The sequence below is a fragment of the Lagopus muta genome, chromosome 1 (assembly GCF_023343835.1).
Source record: "Lagopus muta isolate bLagMut1 chromosome 1, bLagMut1 primary, whole genome shotgun sequence".
NCBI lineage: Eukaryota > Metazoa > Chordata > Aves > Galliformes > Phasianidae > Lagopus > Lagopus muta.
This window is the reverse complement of record NC_064433.1, coordinates 94,950,582-94,973,592: the sequence shown is the minus strand read 5'-3', so window position 1 is coordinate 94,973,592 and position 23,011 is coordinate 94,950,582.

The window sequence follows — 23,011 nt, the reverse complement described above, 5'->3', positions numbered from 1 at the left end:
CATGCCTCCTGGAACTTACGTCTTTAAAAGATATCTTTGAATCACCATCAAATGCTGAAGTAGCTGTCCTTTCTCATTTCTAGGGAAGAACTTCTAGATGAAAGAAGAAGAAGAAAAAAAAAAAAAGATAAAAATCTTGATTAAAAAAATGAATTCTGGAAACTTTAGGTCCTTATGGCTATTTTAATAATTTATCTGGAGAGACAATGATCTTGCATGTGTGTTAATTACTGGAAAGAACATTAAGCCAGTATAAAATAAATTTGTATGGTAGGACTCCACATCCTTTGCATGTTTTCAAGCCTACTGAAAAAGAAGGGAAAAATGTCTTATAAACAACTGAGTTGTGCAAGGCCGCAACTTTGAAGGTGCAGATAGAAAATATTGCTTGTATCCATTAGAATTAGTACTGTCTTTAAGCTTCAAAATTATCATTACCTATATTACTTCCAACTATAAAATGGAAAGCTGTAGGGTTTTTACAGGAAACTAGAAGTGTTGCAGAAATTTAAATGTCCTTAAGCTCATGTAGGGGTTTCAGAAAGTCCTTGATTTGAAGTGGTTCTCTCATACTAGCTAATTAAACTACCTGTTCTCAGGGTTTAGCTAATTACTAGCCATGTACTAATTTTTTTTGTGCAGCTCAGATAACTTTGGGGGTTGTTGAATTTAGGCCAACTTGCCTCTCTTGAGAAGTCTGAAAGAAGAACTGAAATTAGAACTAAACTTTACTAAGTATGAGCATCTAAGTGAAACTTTGAATTTACACACGTATCAACTGAAAACAATTAGTACCTCTACTAGAAATGCATAGGACACTAAAGGATGAAAAACTAAAAATAGAGATAAAAAATAAATGAAAAACAAAGTAACAACTGTAGGACAAACAGGAAGAAAATCACTGTAAGTCTAGTAAGGAACATGGATCACCCATGGATCATAACCTGCCATCACCAGCTTGGTTTCCCATGCAGAGATGCAGTAAGCTCCTGCAGTTCTTCCAGCTCCCTTGCTACAGCAGCCCAACACATGGCTCCTCTCTTACATCTGAGCCATGGACAGGACAGGAGGCAGCACACAGCATTCTCAGTACCATTGGTGCTTTTTGCATGGGCAGCCAAGCAGAGCAGGTAATCTCTGAGCCACAGTGCAGCATTTCTGTCTTAGGGGATGTGAAATGCAAGTCATCAAGGTGACTTTTAACCATGTGTATAGGAACATGGTTCTCCTGAACCTGTTGCCTGAATGCAAAGATCTATCAGAAATAGAGAGGTGGAGAGACTGACACAGAAAAACTGTACATTTCGTTGTCATGAGGAAAAACAGCTTTAGAGAGGGAAATAATCAAGTTTCTCACATTTTTCAGTCTTATAATACATTTTGTCTACTTTCAGCTATCAGTTCATTATTTCAGTTCCAGTACCATGTTATTCAAGTACTACACAGTAAATTCATGCTGGGTAGTTTCTCTGTACTATGCTATTCATATTTCCTAAGGAGACAGTGCAGTTCTTGCAAGAACAGGCATTTAATTCACAGCCCTGCCATGGGCTCCCTGCCTGACCACAGACAAGCCACTTAACCTTTCAGTGCTGTGGTTTTCTCAGCTCTAAAAAGGGAAGAATAACGTTGCATTTCTTGCTTTTTATTCATTTTGTCTGCTTAGACTGTATGCTCTTTAAGGTGGAGGTTATCTGCATGAAGTTCTAGTACTGCAGTATTTATCAATATAAAGATATCAATCACCTACATAAAACAGTTCAGAATTTATTCTTTTTATGTGAATTGAAGTTCATCACTATCAGAGGGAGCACAAAAGGTTAAAATGCTTTTAAAAAGCAAGCAAATTGCTTCACATTGCCTGTATTTATAGATACTGTGCTGTCAGCCTCTGAAGTTACAGCAGCCTTGCACGTCTATCCTTGGTTTCTGACAACTGGGAATCCTGCAGCTGGAAAAGGGATTACGGTCTGCCTTGCCACTGAGCTCCCCAGCTTTCTTGTTCAGCACATAGTTATTGCAGTTTTAATAGATTATGTAGGTTTACCACTATTTTGTTCCTACTTATTACAGTGGTGATAATATGCATAGTGGCCAAGACACACAATATTCCCTTTTTCAGCCCAAAATGGGTAACAATATCATAATTTATACCGTTAGATTGCTAACTTGTTAATCTAGCCAGCTACTTCTGTACGACAAAGACAAAGCATGACTGCAGAGATTTCTAATTCTGTATTAAGAAAAATCTAGAACCAAGCTATATCTTATATTGACAGTACATCTTCAGTGAGATAATTTATGATACTTTTTTGAGGGTGAATGAAATGGACAGATATTGAGACATGGCATGGAAGACAGAAGAATTCCCTGATAACCTTGTGACAAAAGAAGTGCATTGGTTTCTATACCATCAATAATATAGTTTGCCTTACAAGCTTTATTTGCTTAAGATGTCATAGATAGTGTGGTTTTGTTCATCACTGGAAAGCCCCCTCCCTCCATTTAATGGAATTCAGCAAGGCTGATTCACCCTTCCTAGTAAATTATCACAAAGATCCTGGTGAAAGTAAGGGGAGACAGTGAGTGTGGAGACTGTGATAAAGAAAGGAATTTCCTCAAACCACCTATACGATTACTAATGTGCTTCCAAAGACTATAATGTGTTTGACAAAAGCACTACTAATTTGTTACGTCACTGCTATGAAAACTTTTTTTGCCCTATTCTTAGGGCAAAAGAAGGCCTGGGACCTTCTTACGGTTGAAGTTTTAAAAAAAGATTTCAGAGTATCCTGAGATATTTTCCTGATTATTTTTTTTAACCTGCATGTTCAGATGTACTCAAAATACAAATTTAGTTGTACAATCTGAAAACTGCGTCTAAAGTTGTGTCTTACATTTGTAGAAAAAACAAATTTCCAAATTACAGTTTAGATTTATCTTTATACTGCTGATGGCACAGGCATGTTAGATGCCTTTTTGTCAGCCTGCCCTTCTGCTGCCATCTGTCGCATGACAACAAAATGTAACAATGTTAGTGGGAAGGTTCAATTTCTACTGTCATGCCACCAACATCCACCTCTGAAATTCTAGGTCAACATAATGAAATAGAAGGCACTACTTTTGGAACATCCCCCATATGTATGCATATATTTATATATGTATGTAACCACATAGTGTGATGGTTATATATATTAATTATATTAATTAATTAATATATTAAAAAACAAATATTTTGTAGAGTGCATGCACGCATTCACACATGATGCATTTCCACCACAAAAATGCATTACTCAGTACTGCAGACAATGTTTGGTCTGATGTCTTGCCTTTGTGATGTATCCTAGAAGCTGTAGACACAACAGAAAGATCCTTTTCTGTTAACTGGGAAAATGAGTAAGCCATCAGTTTACTTCTCAATGAAATACCATCATTAATGTCATGTTACTTCAGGCATAATTCCTAAAGAAACCCTTGTGGCTCGTATGCACCAGAACAACAACCAAGGCCATTTGCTATCAAAACAAAACAAGAACAAGAACAAACATGAGGCAAATACATATTTCTGAAGATTTCATTGAAACCACAAATTATCAAAGGAAAACTACTTGAGCAGTAAGAGAAAAGCTGTTCATTTAGTAAACAACTGTAGATGGTAAAATGTAATTATCACAAAAGCAAACTTTGCTAAGGGGATAACTATGAAAGCTGTTACAATAAAAGGTCTCTTTATATTCCTATATTAGCTGCATGAGATCTCTCTGGAGAAAACAATCCTTAATAAAACCACACATGCAGAAGACCTTTTGAGTCCTTGCTCTCCACTGCATCTTTGCTTATAAAACAAATTAAGCTCATTTGTTTGCAGTAATGAACACATGCAGAAAATGAACAAAAGACTTTCTCAGTATTTCTTGGCAAAATAATGTAATCAGATTTTAGATACTAAATCACTCTTGACTCACAGGATGAACGACTAATCTGAGCTCCAATTTTAGTTTCAAGTTTTCATCTGATAACTCTCTAAACTCAGTTTTTGGAACTAATCAAGAGGAGAAGTTAAAACCAGGTTTCTTTTGAGATCATTTTTCTAATCTTAAGTAGAGTGGTACGATATAATTAGATAAAGGCAACAACAGACTCTAATAGCGGCTATACACATACAGTTTCTTCTGATATTGTTCCTTTAGAGTCATATTCTAAGAAGTATATTCAACACTGTAAATAACATGTGTTACATTTTAACAGGGAAAATTGGTCTTCAAATTCTATTTTGTAATATATTTTTAATTATTATTAATTTAACGATGCTCACCTCCAGCTTTGACTTACCACTTTCTAAACTAATTTTTAAGGATGCTAATTGGCTTTTTTACTCCTTGGTCTTCAAAAATATATAATATGTAAAATTTTGTCCAATAAAGAGACAAATGGTGAACAAAAATCTCTATCCAGGATGCTCTTGGCTTCTGTCCCTTGCTTTAGGATGAAAGTCTTTTGAAAACTATGAGGAAACTCACACATATATGAAGTATCAGAGCTACAGATTGCAGAAAGACAAAAACAAAAGAAAAAAAAAGATAGTTGGTAAGAAACGTTAAAGAACTTGTTTGTTTTTAGCTTGCCCAAAAGAATCAAAGTGCAATATTTGAGGGCTAGGATGTTTGGAATAACAAGAAGGAATCTGTACTTCCACCTTCCTTACTTCCCAGGGGAATAATTCTGTAAATCCCTACCATGCATGTCAAAGCCCAGTCAGCTTTTTGAAGGTCTAAAAGGTCTTTTGAGAAAGACTGGTTATCGTTTCATCAGTTTAGTCTGTCCTTTCGTGAACATGCAGCCTGATGCTCTGAACATTCATTCATTGCTTTCCCAGTCCCAAAGGACCAGAAGCTCTTTGAACCAAGAAATCAGTGATGTTGCTTGTGTAGTTTATTTAAAGACCAATCTTCTCTTGGAGAGTGACCTTAGTTCAGCACAAATGTTTGATTAATAATTCTGATGACATTGCTTCACATTTTGTACTTGATTCTACCGTACCTTTTCAGGCAGAGCTCACACTGAAATCAAAAGGAATTACACTTTGGTAAAGACGGTTGTTTTCAAAGTAGCACATACTTCTTTGCATGCAGATTAATAGTTTGTTTCTGATATCTTAATCACCTCTCCCCATATGATTAAGGAGCATCCATTGTCTTATGTTTCAGGGCTATACCATCCCATTGATTTTTAAGCAAACTCCTCATTGATTTCAGTAGGAAGTTCTGGCTTGAAAAGAAAAAAGAAAAAAAAGAAGAAAGAAAGAAAGAAAAAATCAATGATATATTATGTCTCTTAGAAGGTAAACAGTATAAGAGAAATCATTTGAAGATGTTTCAGGAATTACAAAGGGAGCTTGTTTCAAAACATGAGGAAATAAAACTGGTGTATTGTCTGAATATTCTTATTGATCTGTGAGAACAGAGAATTTGTAGAGAACACTACTCAATGTTCATACCTTTCTGAGGGAAAAATACATTCAATCTACAAAAATTATGGTGCTAACCATGTCCAGAGCACAACTATAAAAACAGCTGCTTGATGATGAACTCTGCAAGAGAAAAAAGAGACTATAGTTTCCTTCAGAGAAGTTATTTCTCAGCTAGACCTGGAAAAACAAATGTCTTTCTTCTAACTTACAACCACTGAACCACTGGAATTTAAACTTGGTTGTTGGTTTTTTTTTGGTTTTTTTGTTTGTTTGTTTGGATATATATATATATATTAATTTAATAAAGATTGCCACTGTACAAAAATTTAAGTAGAAAACACATTTATTTTAGGAGAATTAGGAAAGTAAATACAGAAAATACAGAGAAAATATTCTGCTTCTATCATTACAAGATTTATCTGGAGGAAATTAAAAAAGTAACAAGAAAAAGAACATAAAAAAATATCAAAAAGCCAGTGGCTCACTGAAAAGTTCTCACAAGGTCTTCCTGCAATTTCATCTCTTGCTGGACCCTTGAGAGAGCAGTGAGACTCTAGAAGAGCCTGTTTCTGTTCTACAGCAGCATCTCCAATGCTTTCTCCCTCAACACCCAACAAAACTTCATGGCACATTAGTCTGTCAAAAAAATCTCTGGGGAAAAAAAAACAAAACTCCTTCATTCCTTGTTCATGTAGTGCTTAGCTTCGCTACAAAATAGCTGTCCTCATCAGGTTATTCTTCATTCTAGTGTAGGTAATTCATTGTTATAACTTGTCCTCTTAAACTATCAGAGCCAAATGGATGATAGCTATCTATACCACCCAGGAATAGCAGACTTGTACCTAACTAAGCACACAGAATGAAGAGATGCAGCTTGAGTTCACCTGCAGCCAGCCATGCGTACTGTATCAAACAGCAAGCTCGTCTTGATACCTTATTCCTCCATTTGCTGCTATTTCTGTTAGAACAAAGCGAAAATAGGGGCATAGTTGAGCAATAAGCAAGTCCTTTGCACAGTCTACAGCGTGAATAAACACATTTAATCCCTTGCATATAGACTGAGGTCACAGCTGTCAAAGTACAGCTGTATCTGTAAAGCTGAAAATTTCAGTTGCTACTGTCCAAAACAAAGATATAAGGTCTCTGGATGAGACTATAATTGACACACTCTGTATATTTACATAGGTAGGTCTCTAACATCTGCTCAGCAGTAGGTTACGTGTTACCACTGACAATGTTAAACAGAATTCTCTCCACTTCCCCTTCTTTATTTGTGCTTGGATAGAAGATATTTGATCTTCCTTCCTTAGGAAGATCTTCCTTCCGTAGGAAGATCAAATTCACATTCAAATTACAGCAAGAGGAAAGAGAATCTATCCTCTTTTGGTATGGTAGTAGCAGTCAGATCCAGAAGGAAAGAAAAGATTTCTCTCTCTACAGAATTTCCTAATTATCCTTCATATCTATGCTTGTAGCAGAAAGTTATGGAAATTTAAAAACTGTACAAAATAAAATTTTAAATAATATATAAAACTGTTAGTTATTTTGTCATTCTGCCAACAATTCAACAAATAAATTAAGATTATTTTTTTTAATGTATAAACATAGTGGAACAATAAATGAACCTAAGTAAATGGCAAACTGATTAAAAAGAAAGATCTATCATTCCACCCTGTGGAAATATTTGAATACACTTGTGATCATTTTTCTCCCCGTCCCAAGGGAGAAATCATTGCTTACAATATCAAACTTTCCCTCCCTTGTTGCCAGCTGCTCTGACTCTCCTAGCTGCCAAGCAAGGGGCAATCCCCACACACACATTCACAGCTTCCATTGGCCAGCTTCAGTAAGAAAGAATATGACCTACAAAATGGGAGAGAGGCAGAAATTACTTTGCTAACACAATGGCAATAAAGCTACCTCAACAGGCCTTTCTTCAAATGTTATGCACTGACTATTCAAGGGGAAAAATAAAAATGATTGAGATGTTATTTTGTCTCAAAGTGAGGCTGAAAATGCAGTACCATCTCCTATAAAACTCTCAAGGGGATTTTCAGCTTGCAGTCTTAGCACACATTCACGATAGATGAATAATCAATGGCTCCCAAGGTCTGTACAAATCCATGGACATGCTACTCCAGAGCTTCCAAAAATAAATAAATAAATAAATAAATAAATCAGGAAAGTCTTATAATGTACCTTTTGACTGATCTTTTAATCACAGATATACATAACAGATTATAACGGTTCCTAAAATGCAGGTTAGTCAGACAAGTAAAGGGAGTACACGTAATACATATTTTAAGACTTACATATCAGTTTTGCATTTACCTGAGAAATTCAAATGGTTCCTATGGAGCAATTACAGCCATCTAGAAACACAGCACAGTCTGGGACAATGCTATGCTAAGAAAAAATGTAAATATTCAGAGCACTGTTCACACCACAAGAACCTAATTCGGGATTCAGATTGAAGCTGTGTCCTGAATGAATTGCATTGGGAGATTGGCCTTTCCTGCTGGTCAGAGACCAACTGGAAGAAAATCATAGCATGCCATCCTAGGGGAAGAGGAAATTTTATATATACTTGTTATTCAAAACAGAGTTCCCCTGAAACTGTCGCTGAAAAGTGACCCCTTGAAATCCTTTAAATTTCAAATACATCTCATTTCTTGAGTAGTAGCTTAGTACTTAATAAGACGGAGAAAATAGTGATTCTATTTTTAAAAATACTTATGGTATACGTGGGGAATTTCAAAGCACTCTATATTTTTCTACTATTATCTAGAGAGCAAAGGTCACAGAATAATTCTGCTGTTATTTTCCCACATTATTTCTTGAGTTAAAACACCTGACTGCTATACAGTCCAGGGTTGCTGATTTCCATTGCAATTCCTCTACTTTCAAGTTTACATAATTTATACTGCTTTGTCTGCCACCTTCATACTCAGCTGCTGTCTCCTTAAGTATTCAAGGAATATAAGCAACTTTTAGGCTTACTTTATACTAAAAACAATGCAGTATGATAGAAAAAAAGACTTCATGTTGTCAAACGACTAAAAATCAACCCTTTTTCTTATTTCATTTCAGTTTGGCTCTAAGCTACAGTACCTTGTCATATATTCTATTGTACTGTTTGCATTTGAAAATCAGAGAAGCATTATCAAATGTCTCTGTAGTCACACAAGACAATCTAACTGAAAGAGAGATCATGTAAGCTATTGTTAGAAGCAAAGGACAGGTTAGCTGAACATGATAAAACAAATGAACAAGCAAGCAGCAAATGAATCAGAAGAATTACCCCAGCATAGAGTGTCTGTCACTGAACTAAGGTTACATAGCAACAACAAAACTGTCTTCAGATAATCCACCTTGCTAACATCATTGATTCTTTAGTTCAAAAAAATGCTGCTCTTTGGGGACTATATAAATGCTGGTGTTTAGAGCATCAAAACTGTTTTCTTCAGAAAGGAAAGCTCAGGTGGATTAAACAATTCCAAGACCTTCTCAAAAGACCTTTTGGCCTGTTAAGGAGCTGGATGGTATTTACTGTGCAGTACAGGGATTTGCAAAGGAATCTCTCTTGAGATTGACAAAACAGGAGCTTTTGACTGATGATAGACCTGGCTGCAGCCTGGCACCTAGGTACAGAAAGAATAAGGAATCTTGCAATGCAGAAAGTTTGTTGGCACCAAAGACAGATAAAGCAGCAAAGAGATTCTTGCGACAAGAAATAGACTACATAATATGAGGTCACACTTTTAAAGGAGCAGTGGCAGATCTGCTCTCATCGAGGCTCTGTTCATTTAAAAACAAATTCTGGCTGAAAAAAAGAGATTGCATTTACTCAGCTCCAGCTTCTCTAATTCATGATGGGCATTACTAGAATTTGAAGGTGTGTTAGCCTTTTATTTAGCTGCAGTTTAAACAAAGTTTTATTTAGATTTCAATATCGATGGAATAGAAAAATCTACACAAGAATTCACTCCCAAAGAAAATTAGACACAGAGTGGAAAGTTCATTGGAACCTCTCTTTGAAAAGAGTGACCCTCTAAGAGTTGTATGTTTGCCTTTGATACATGTGCAACAAATAGCAAGCAAAGCTTACCATTTCTTGGATCTCACATATGAATATCTCTGATTTTTCTAAAAGACAGGTTGGTATTGTAGAAATAGAAATCTTTATTTTTTTAGTTTTTGTTTGTTACAAGAAAGGGGGAAGGATTTTCAGTCAGTTTCTCTGGATTTCAAATAGCACAGAAGAGAAAGCTGAGATCTGGAAGCTGATTTATCCCAATGTCTATTACTTGTTTTAATTTCTGCTTAGTCAATAATTAGGAAAAAACACATTCAAGTCTTATCCACAGTGTCTATAGGTAAAGACTAACATTTCAACTAAAACATATATCAAATACTTATAACAGATGGAAAAAAATCTGACTTTCCATACAGACTCCTATACTTTGAATCAAATGAATTATTAATAGCCACATTCTTCTTCCCTGCCTGTTCAGTGTCTAAACATTGCTGTGTACAAACACAGAAATGGAAATGGTGATAGATGGTTATTTTTAATTAGTATGTCTGTCAGTGAACAGGACCAAAGGAAAAATATTTTTATAGCAGCCTTCTAGTTCAAGATTTAATGGAGGAAGAAGAGCAGAAAAACTATTTTTCTTTAGAAGGAAAAACCTGGGACAGTCATGTTTCCTAACACAAACAAGCAATAAGCATTTAGATTTCATTATGGCATAATATCACTTTTAACAGGAATGGATTGCATTTTAAGTCTGCAACACTGCTGATAGGATTAGCCTTTTCTTTCAAAACAAATTTCAAAACAAGTGAAGAAAGTGGCATATTTTCAAATGTTAGCTATTTTGTAAAAGAAAAGCTGCACTGAATATCCGCGGCAAGAATAATTTTTCACATACAGCATCACAAAGCCCCTTGGGACACTGATTCCATTATATTTTATTGTTCCTGAGTTCAGTGAAATTCTTTACAGAAATCATTTTAGTAATCAAGCTAACAACAATTCTGAAAATGTTGCAGTAATCTGTATTCTTTATTAAGCATATATTTGCTGACTAAACAAATGACTCTTGTTTACTTCCATGAGATAATAGTTTTGATGCTATATTTTCCTGCAAGTCTACTACATGATTTGCTGCCACATAGGAATAAGAATTTTAGCAATGAACATGACCCAACTGCAAAACAAAAACTTGTTTTTGTAAAACTCACCCGCTCACACCCATAAAACGATAATATTCTGCTGCTCTGTATTAAAAAGACTGAGCATTTAAGTCTATTAAGATGCATTTCATTACCTCTGCCAAATGCAAATGACTTTAAACCTTTTCACAGCAGTAAAGATTTATTGTACAGTTTAAAGAATGATTGTGCCTTTCTTCTTATACAAACAGGATTTGTTTTCATGAGTACATTCCCAACAATTTAGTAGCTATAATTCATTGGGCTTGATATACTTTTGTAAATATTTGTTAAGGAATTTGAGTAACAGACCTGGCACATCCACATTGATTTATTGAGAGATACTTGCAGGAATGCTGCCACGAATCACAGTATAGTTAATGTTGTCACTAGTGGGATAATTAGTTATCAAATAACACACAATGCAGAGATTAATACAGTCTGTAATTCCTCTTAGAAATAAGATATATTTTTTATGATAGGACACAGGATGAGGGTTATGGTAGAAGGTAATCTTTACGAGTACATTTTCAACCTCAGCATTTGATGTTTATACATCACAATAAGTAGGTTATAGAATTAGTAAGCTTAGTGTAAACATATGAATATGTCCTAGCATATGTAGATTAGAAACGAAATGAAAGTTCCTGTTCAACCAAGTTCAGCATACATAGAAGTATTTGTAGGAAATAAACTGAAATGCTTATTTCCACATTTAAGTGGAAATTTGTGTGTACTGTTAAGGCAACAAAACTTCCCCCAAAACCCAGAAAACACCACAGTACTATAATTAGTTCTTCTGCTCAGTACCTTCTGTTCCTTGTTCTCCCGCATGCCATTTCAGTGGCAAGCATCACAATGCTTCAGTTGCAGCTTCTTCCATCCATCACTTCACCCTCACTGCCAATCAACAGATAGATGAATAGAAACTCAAGTACAAAATAGCTACTTATTACCAAACACTGACACAGGTATTCCTCAGTTACTACTTGGGTGAGTGAGTAGTAATCTATGATGATATAACAATGTGATGCTGATCTAACACATTCGGTATTATTTTTTCCACTTGTAATTGCCCAAAATGTTACTAAGTCTTTAGTAATTCTTCTTCAAAAAAGGAAATTCTTTTGATATTAAAATATAGCCCAGAACTAGAGTGTATAATTGTCTAATCTTCCAAACTACATCTTTTATTTTTTGTCGGCCTCAGCTCAGAACTATATGTGAAGTCTAAACAAGCAGTCTTTTGAAATGAATAAGGTTGTGCCTGTATTGAAAAATAATCATTTTGACATAAAGGTCTCTGACTAGATTTGAAGCAGTAATCTTAAGTAATATGGAGGTATATGAGTAATATGGAGAAATACCTGGAGGTACTTCTAGTTATCAACAGCCTGGCAAGGTTGTTAATCCACTTCTTTTCCTGGATCATAAAATCATACAATTGCTCAGGTTGGAAAAGGTTTTTGAGATCATCAAGTCCACCAGCAAACTAACCATAGTACCCTACTACCCTAACTCTAACAACCCACTGCTAAATCATGACCCTGAGCACCACATCCAGATGGTTTTTAAAAATTCGGGGATGAGGACTCAACCAGAAGAGCTAAGAACACAGTTTGCAAGCCTAGAGGGCAGACTGTGCAATGTGATCTTAATTACTCTGAAACTTCTCAAAGATGTTAGCATGGGCATTATTTGAAGTTAATTGCACAAAAGAAAGAGGAATTGGGCAGTAAAAGGGAGTTAGACCAATATTTTAGCACCAGGAAGACTACAATTACTAAGTATGGTTTGGGAAAAATCTGTTTTCTTTTCTTAATATCAACTTTCTAGAATTATTGTGGCAAAATTCCACTTGAAAATAAATCTGATCACCCACTTGTAATCCAGTTCACTAGTAGGAAGGCTGTGGACTCAGGAGGCATACAGTTTTAATACATAAGAGTTAGATACATTGACAGTTAAGTCAATAATTACTTCCCTAAGTAGCTCTCCTGGCTTCAGATTACCTTTTCCAAAATACCTTCAGCTCTTTTTTTTTTTTTTTTTTTTTTTTTCTATAATGAGGTGCCTGGGGCAAAAACATATTGCTTAGTTTGAAAAGCAAATGGCAGCATGTATCTGTCTGGTTTTCAGGAGGATCCAGGAGGTTTGGATCATCAAAAAGTAGCCTGGCCTCTTTCCACTAAAACGAAGGATAAGGCAATTCTTCTTTCAGGTTTTCATCCTCACTGCTGGATTTTTCACATTTGGTATCTTTCTGGAAAGATCTGCAGTTACCCCAGGTCCTAAGCAGCACCCAAAACTGGCCACATTTAGAGGCACAGAACAACCCTGCAATCATGCTCCACATCCTTTCTTGTGCTCTGCCTTTTGACTGCAGATAAAACCATCAGTTGGCAGGGGATATTCTGAGTCCTCAGCTCACCAGTAGGAAACAAATTCTCCTTCCACTGAGAGAAAAGCTTTCATGTATTGGTAGAAACCTGATTTTCAGAGAGTTTAAGTTTCTACCGGTGTAACTGCACTACCAGTTAATGTACCTCTGAGAAGATCAGTCAGTAAAGCTTTCTGGGATCCCCACAGCCACCTCTGCTGATGAGATCTGAAGCAGAGACTTCAAGATATGCTTCTGATATAATCTAGCCAGAATATAAAACTGTCGATAAATGGTACACAGTTAACATGTGGAACTGTGCAATGATAAGGAAGGGACAAAAAACAATGAACTTTTTCCTGCGAAATATTGAACAGTATGCTTTCTCCATGGATTTACAATCTTTTAACCCAAATTCCATTACAATTTTTATAAGAAAAACCCACATAACTCACTGTCTCTATGAAGTCGTCTTTTACTGGATCAGATTGCAATAATTACCAGGTACAGTACACTTGAGTAGCAATTATAGGAATGGAATTTTAGGCTATTAAGGGAAATGCTCACAAAAGAGAATTCCAAAATTGTATGTCCAGCCAACTTCATTATGTCCCAGCTTTAACTTGAAAGTGATATTCTTTCCTGGAATTAATATTTTTCTTTCTTTTTGCTAATGAAAGATACTCCTTTGCTGTCATGTACTTCTTTCTATACTTATATATAAAGTATGCTTTACACAGTTAAATTAAACAGGTAAATATAAAATACACATTTTTACAATGTGATATACAAAAGTTTTGAACAATCTCTCCTTTAAACAAAAGGATTCCAGGACAAAATGCATTCGAGTGAAAAATTCTGAACACTACACCTTGTTGAAATGAAAAATTTTACATGCTGTTTGAAAGTGGACATGAATACATGTAATCAGTTTTTCCCCTGAGACAATGATTCTGGCTATTCAAATTACTGTTCTATTTTTGTAATACTACCTACCTGGAATTTATAACTTAGTACAATAAATACAATAGTACAAAAAGTACAATACTTTTAATAATAAAATAATCTAAGGTCACTAATAATATAAATACTACTACACAACTTGAGATGTGTATGCACTAGACATCACAAATCACAAATCACAAAAGGGACATGGAGAGGAAAGATGAAAATGAATGAAATTTACAAGTTCAGCATCACTTCACAAGCTTTCCTAAGTCATGTAATTACATCAAAACATGCTGAGGTAGAGAGAAAGCAGCTCATATTAAATTCTGTAATAAAAACACTCACCTCAAGTGCATCCTCTACTCTGCAATCTCATTCTCATCCTAGAAGAATATTTTTTAAGTTCAGTAATAATTTTCTGGAACAGTACAGAAGCTTCAGAGATCTGCTTTAACTCACCACATACTTCCAGAGTTGACGATGTATTATTATTGTTATTTAAACAAAAATCATGGTCATAATCAAAAAGACTGTTTTACACTCTGCCCCTAGGGAGTTTGAAGGGTTGACACCAGATTTATGTAATTCCCTGTGAATTTACAAATTTCAAAATACTTACAAATAGGAACAGTTAAGTACAAGTTAAACAGAGACTTCTGGTTTGTACTACACATACAATGTGAAAGCAAAAGTGAATTTGCGAAACTATATCTCGTATTCTATGAACTTCAGAATCTGAATGTAAGATTTAAAATATACAGGTTAATAATCTTAGCTATAGCTTTTACATTCTAGGCAACAAAACTGGCCAGTAGGTATCAATGGATATTGCCAGATGGAGATTTTTACATATCTGCATAAAAGCACTGGAAAGACATACAGTTCTCCATGCAAGCTGTTCCACACACTGAATCCAGCATAAACTTTTACCGAGAAAAATGTAATAGGTTGTGAAAATGAGGTGTTTGAATCTCTTAAAGGGAGCCAGAGTTAGTTTGGAGACCTGCAGAATGTAAGAGGTGTAAAGTTTCACTCCTAGAAAAATGGGGCATGAAGCCCATTTCTTGATCATCATGAGGACGTTTGGCTAGATTATGATCAGAATGTTAGAGCAGAAGTGTAACTTACTGACAAAATAGGAATCCAAAGTTTTCTAATTTGTTAATAATGTAACTTCATTTCTTTATCTAAATGTAAGCATAGTCCTGCTCCTAGGTCTCCACAAATGAAAAACATAGAACAGTTTTATTTTCAAATTAAAGTAGATTATTCATTATCAAATTATCAAAACACAGATGACATACTGTATTTCATGTATTTCATGACAGATACCTGGATTAGATATTTCCTCATGTAACCATACTAATTCTTCTGGCATATCTCCAGAAATAGAACAAACTGAATTCCATTACTTTGGCAGTTATTCAAAACCATGCAAACTAGATTCTGTCTTCTGAATCCAGCAAGCACAAATGGTGCTACAGAGGTGCATTTGGAATGACAGAACAAGATTGCATCTTTTAACTTTGGAAAACATAAGATTCTAATAGGTATTTCAATAGTAAATTCTTGTATAATATTCAGATAAATAACATGAGGTACACATCAGTACACAACCAGAGCCTTAGTTTAGTCAAACACTTCATTATAAAGATATAATAAAATTCAGAATGTGTATGTATTTATGGAAATAGATTGATGGTTAGTGAACTTCTTCTGAACCAAGAAGCTTGACACAACAAAACATTGTGCTCTTTCCAACAAGAATGTGATGAGATTGATGAGGAGAGGAGAAAAAAACGAAGAAGGGAAGTCCAATTTCCTAGTAAAGCATTCAAAACAAAGACATTGCTATAATGTATCTATCATTTACATTTTAACACAGGAAATACAGTTCTTAGTTTCCAGCTACTAAATTTAGTTCATTATCATTTCACTATCATAGAAGAACTAAAATGAACACTTAAAAACTTTTATACAGACTGATTAGCATTAATCTTGTTCAATGAGCTCATAAGAAATAGTAAAGGAAATTCTTATATTTTCCAACTCAGTTCTGAATGAGCCAATTGGAGAGTATCACTCAGAAAACACTGAAAAAAGCAGGAATCCAAAGCAGCCATAATCCAATCAAAACATACACTTTCTCTCAAAGTTTCTATATCATAGTACCACACAAGGTAAAATAATAATATATTAAAATGTTCTGCTATACTACAGAAAATCGGAAAAGATAAGAGGATGATAATATAATGCAACAATCCACGGATTATTATTTTTTTAACTTTTCATAAGGCAGCATTTCTTACACATTTTTCTTACACCACATCCTGTTCCTTTTCTACCTGCCTGTTAGAGAGCTTCTGCCATAAGCTCCATATTCCTCTGAGGCATGTAGTGTTTGTGTTGCACCAGCCTTGCCGTGCTAGGCAAACATAGTTCAGTGATGGGACTTCATCAAACTCAAGATCTCAGCATCCCCTGATTTGGCCTTCTGTTTTCAGATAGGTACTTGTGCTTGGACTGTGCCAGTGCTGCCGCTACTCCCATGCTGTTGCAAGGTACAGAAAAGTAAATTCATGGGTTCCCTCTGCTTCTGCTTTGTATTGTCCACGTACTTTCTGCCAAAGCTCTTCCAGCACTACCTCACCTTCTAACCCCAGCCAATCCACATCAACAAAACCCTGATCAAGAAGTCCTCAGCAAAGTAAAGAGATTTTTCTTCTTTCATACATATGTTCTTTGTCATTTAAAAGTCGCTAACTTTAAACTTTAATTTAGGAATACTGTCAAAATAGAATTTACCAGAAACTGCTTTAGAAGAATTCAGCAGTTCTGGTGGATCCTGAACTAGACCTGTTTCTGAGATGTCTGGACTGCCTAGTTACACAAAAGAAATAATTATTTATCTCCATCAAAGGGCTATGCTGTCAAAACCTTAAAAATAATATATTGTATCAGACATATGTATCAGGGCAGACCTGGTCATATCTGCATACAACACCCTCCTTGAAAGCTAAATTTTCATATTTGCAAGATATGCACTGATTTTTTGTTCATTTGTATATTTTTAAAATTTCTACCACGTGTCTTTATTCTTTTTTTCCTACAAAGCCTAAGAAAGCATATTTTGTTTGGTTGCTACATTATGATATAGGAACTGTTGCTGAAGACTTAAAATATATCATTTCATTTATCACAAATACTATTATCAATTGGCAATACCACCCAGGTTATTGGACTCTGCAGGGCATAGGGCAGATCTTCCTGGTTTTCATCAAATCCAACATGGAGCTGAAGGCAACTGGTCTGATGTTGTAGTTCCTGTGAGAGCCAGAACCAGTCCTCCAGCAAGGGCACTCCCCACTGCACCTACAAAACATTCCAAGACTACGATCATAAGCTTAGGGAAAGCTGAAGGACACAATTCTCTGTGAGATCATACAGCCAATGCTTTGCAAATTCATTTTCCAGTGAAATTATTCAAGATACATGGCAGAGCTAACAAGCTTGCCTGTCTCAGACCCCACCAAGGATGCAAAGATTGCTTTTCTACCACAAAGAAAGCTAATTCTCTCCCCACCCCATTTCCAAATACCCTTGTAATTATACTAATAACATACGTAATCCAGTGGTCTTAGAGAAGGGCTTAGGGTATCTAGTCCTGTCATTTATGTTCATAACAAAACTTCAATCAATGAATAAATGCTCACCTTTCCTTAAAAATAGTCGAATACAGAGACTGAATTACTTTAATCCTGTAGGAATTCTTCCAAGTATGTCTAGCTTATCATACAATGATTTTTAACCCAAAGAACCCTCTTTCCCTGCTTTTTTGGGATTCTTTGTCCTTTGCCAAAAAACAACTCTCAATAACTGTCAAATTCCTGATGGAACCGAACATAGTTTCCTCATATGATATTGTGTGTGACCCAGATACTGCTTTGCAAAGCACATTCTCCTGTACTGACAGATAAATCAGTTCCTTGTGGCTGCTTAAAAATAGCATCTAGCTGTTGGAGAAGTTCTCAGCAAGTACAGCTGAAAGAAGAAATTGCACAAGTAATCTACCACACACTTGACAAGCCCAAGGAGAGCCTGATTCATGCTATCGCGAGCCCCACATGCAACCCCACTGGCAAAGTGACAAAGCCGAAAAACCCTCACGGTACAGTGAAGACTGTCAACAGAGTTAATATGATTAGTTCAGGGGATCTGTTTGTTTTCCTCACACAGATGTGATGTACTAATGTGGTTAAACTTAGGCACTCTTGTTAACTAGGTCATCCCTGCTATAGGCCCTAAGTACACATAAAAGCCATCAATCCATGCTGACTGTCAAAGCTAGCCTGTTATTTTTCCTCAGATGTCTGGGCTTGACCAAGGGGTAACTCAACTACCTGTACATATACCATAACTTTTAGCCAAGGGTACATCATCATTATGTCATCTTCCATTACAGACGAGCTCCCAAATTAGACCTGAATGGTAAAAAATAATAATAATAATAATCAAACAAACATGCTTGTCTAAGTAATATTTTTCCACACTTGGAACATTAAAGATCGAACAAAATGCTAGACAGGCAAGAAGAAAAGAATATCCTCCTCCCTAACCTGACTTAATATAGCATTTCTTGGCAGATGTTTTTCAGATAGGAAATTCTAAAATATAATGATCTGATAAAATTTGAAAAGAACTAGTAGTAGTAGAATTGGCTTCAGAAACTGATGGAGTGAGAGGATCTCAGCTGCAATCCATTATCTAGTCAATATATTTCATCTATGCTACCTCTAAATTTATTCTTCTCTGCTTGGTTTTGCTTTCAGGAAAAAAGAAGGAAAAAGTAAAAAAAAAAGAAATTGGTAATGATGACTCCCTTACCCTCTTTTCATGCCAGAAATTAGTATTTGGTTATGCATTTTATGCATGAAGGCTGCTCCAAAAGTAATTCTTCTTATTTTCTTACGTTAGCCTGTGATGTCAGAGGCAGATGGTTGTATGGCATCAGAGGTTGAACCTTTTCACCAATATTCACCATTATATTTTGTTGCTATGTGATAGATGGCAGAAAGGGGCAGTCTGACAAAAAGGCATCTGACATGGATGTCTCATTGATATGTCACTGAATTCCTCCATTCAGAAAAAATAGCACCCACTGACATTCATCAACACTTGCTGAATGTTTCTGGAGACTAAACAGTGGATGTGGACACAGTGAGGCAGTAAGTGGTGCTTTTCAGCAGTGGTGACAGCAATATGAATGGCAAGCCATGTTCTAGACACTCATGCACATTTTTGTAAGTGTGGCACGCAGGCAATTGTTCATTGCAAGCAAAAATGCATAGCTAATGGTGGTAACTATGTTGAAAAATAACATTCTGTAGTTGAGAATTTTCTCTATCAAAGAGTGTTATTATGCTCTTCTAATCTGTTGTAGTTTCCATGGAAATAAATAGAAGGCACTAATTTCAAAACGACCTATATAGATTTCATGTCTTTGAAGAGAACATAAGGCTTATGATAGATGTGTTTGACCTGTACGAGTCTCAAGTGAGGAACCCAAGATACACAAAATAAACATATTTGGAAAGATAGATTTGTCTACTGTAGTAATTAGATCGGCATAATCTGTGAGAAGGTAGGCCATTCTCAATATATTCTTAAACACACAGGATGAGTAATGAAGCACATGTACTAAAGGACAACAATTCTATGTTGATTGATTCTACTGAAAATATCACATTAGACTCAGGCTAATTAAACACCTGATTTGACTTGGTTTCTAAACTACAGAATATCTTTTTTGCAGCCTCGTAGTTCTTGAATAGTCACATTAAACTGGTCAAGGTGCTCTAAATACAGCAAGATGAAAAAATAACCTTCCTTTAGTTTTATGATACATGCTGTAGACAGGAGATCAAGCTCTGATCAGGATGGTTTACTCTGACCTTAAAAGCCTTCTTATATACATGAGAAAATACTGGCATGCCTAGATTTTTATCCAAACTGAATTCTGTGCTTAATGAAAACTTTCATATGGCTGTCCAACTATCATGAGCAAGATTTTTAGCTACTTGTCTGTCCAGCCTTTTTTTTTTTTTTTTTTTTTTAATAAAAACTGATTAAAACATGAGTTAAAAAAAATGAAAAAAATAAATGAAATTCGTGTTATCCAATTTACTTCATAAAACAGCAAAAAGAAAAAAATATCTCAATTCCAGCATATTCAATTTTATGAAAAATGACAATAGAAGATAAATATTGCTTTTCTTCTGGTTTTCATTGAAAACACACTTGTTCTTTAATTGCTTTGCAGCTTTTCACACTACATATATTTTACACTGTGCATTATTTTACTCTGACCAATGAGATCAGTCAGCAGAACTCATTTCCTAATGGGAACTAATTCTAACAGTATATTTTCCAAATCAATTAGAAACAAGCCAGCTCTGGTCAGGAAGCCACAGCAGAGTGAAGTTTGATCCAAACTGAAATGCACTGTTTCTCATCCAGTTTGTGGCAAGGCCACTCCTGAACACATAGAACAGAACAGAGACTGATCTTCTCCGAGCATGAATGGATGCATGACCGCCCCTGCACAGGGATATGAACTCACTGAAAATGATGCTGAAGCTATACAAAGGCTGAATATTTGTAGCCTACTTATAAGTCAGTTTTGCTCAACAGGACTGGATCTTTAGATGTCTCTGCAAATGCTCCTTTCAGCAGCTCTAGACTTAAAAATCTCCCTCCCTTCTATCTTCATATAACTTTCTTGCTCCAGTAGTTTCCCCATGTCAGTAATCAGTTGAGTCTGCGGGAGTCACACAGTAAGCTTCTAATTAAACTGATACTGCTACTGCAACACTGGTGCAAAGGTAGCCTTAGTGGTATCCAAGCAATAAACTAGAAAGGAAGAAGAGTAATTGCTGAAATTAATTGGTCCTTTAAACTGAGAAAGAAGGAAGGAGGGGGTATAAAAGTGTACTCACTCCTGCTATTCTGCAAATACCAACTAAAGTTACCAGCTAACTTCGACCCTTGTCAGAACTGCCTCTGAACTCAATAAAAGCAGGTATAGATCCTCTGAACGCAGGCAATCACTTTCATAATGAGAATCATCATCTCCAGAATCATCATTAGGATGATTAATGGGAACAGATCTGTTGCTAACATCGCACTTCATTTGTGGCAGCATCCACAGCACAGTGATGCTTAAGATAACTCCCCTTCTTGGTCATTGTATGATGGGATTTGCCTTTAACTTGCTGTCTTGATTTCAGCTGAGACAGTTCAAATAGCACACTGATGTTTTGGTTGTTGCTGAGAAATAGGAGCAGGGCCATTTTGCTTTCCTGTCATAGAAAATAGTTTTTATCTCAACCCACAAGTTCTATTTTGTTTCCAATTCTCTTCCTCATCCCACTGTGTTCGGAGTGAGCAGCCATGTAGTGCTGAGCTGCTGCCAGGTTATACCACAAGCCTAGCCATTATAACTAACTAGCCAGCATCCAGTAATAGCTATTTACAGTTCTTTTAAACTTGAGAGTCTCAGGAACCTACAAAATATCAACAAAAAGAAAGCCTCAAATTTTTATTAGAGGCTATAAAGAATCCCTTCAATAAAACATTTTGTCACTATCGACTTCAAGTCAGCTTCTAGCTGACTTTAACACATGCTCCATTGATAAAATTTAGTTTCACTTCTGTAAAGGGCAATATTTAATTAATTAAGTCTTACAATATCTTTTTAGAGTTCAAAAGCATTCTCATTATACTCCAGGTGAAGAAACAAGGCAAAGAATTTCTGTAACTCAATGTCTTGTCAGCATGACTTATTACTATGCAGCATGACTATAGCAGGAACTCGCATTGGTATCATGCCCCATCAACAATTCTCAAAGATTTCTACTTTAGTAACTATTTTCATCCAAACTTAGAGCACTTCAGGAAAGAGAAGAGAATATTCAAAAAAAATTTCAGCACACAGGCAAAGTGCGCAACTTACTTTGGAACTATCTGCCTTGATACTCTCCAGTGACTCTCTTGAGTAGCCAGTTTACAGAAATGAAAAAAAATCAAACTCTTGCACATATTGGAGAAATACTTACATTCATACTACACTAAAAGAAAGAGAGGACAAAATTATGTACTGTGTTTAAATATATAGTAGATGATTTATACAGTAACTCAAAATTATGTACAAAATCCCCAAATCTTAAAAGATGTGACAAATTAGGCTAATTTTATCTCTGAGATTTGTATCTAATAGAAAATGTAGTAGCCATATAAGTCAGTTTAAAACTAATCTCCTTAGGAAGTGATCATATATTTTATTTTTCTGCAGCTCTAGAAATACACATTAACTTCACAACTCCGTTGACTGCACAATTTTTTTTTTTCTTTCCTTTAAATTATTACTTTTAAAGTGCTTTCTTTTTTGATTACATAAAATCTAAGTTGATGCAGTACATAAAAACCTGCACTACATCAACTGGCAATAAATACGTTTATCTTACAGATTTGTTTCTTTACTAGCCATATGTTCTTCCCCAGTTACACTCCAAGGTTTATTGTAATACATCTGGCTAAACAATCTTGGTTTATTTTTCAGTAAAAACATGGATTCCTGCTGACAGCAAAATTTTATTGCAAAACTATTGGAAAGTGATATCTGTTCACTATAACAAGATCCCCTGAATCCGTGCTCTCAACCAGAAACCTGTTATGGGCCATTTGTTCCGTCTTTTTACTTCCCCTCTCTCTTAAGCAAGTGTAATTGGAGTAGGAACAGAAAATATAACATTGAAGGACAGATCTCAAATGGTCAGCCTTCAAAAGCATTAAGCAGTATACATTGCCTCTTTGGATGCTATCAGTCTGTGCACCTCAATTCCCTCTTATATGAGAAGACTGCCTGTCTCGCATTTCTATTGCATTTTGACAGCTAGAGTTTCCTTTTAGGTTTGTGAAATGAGAATATTCCATGACCC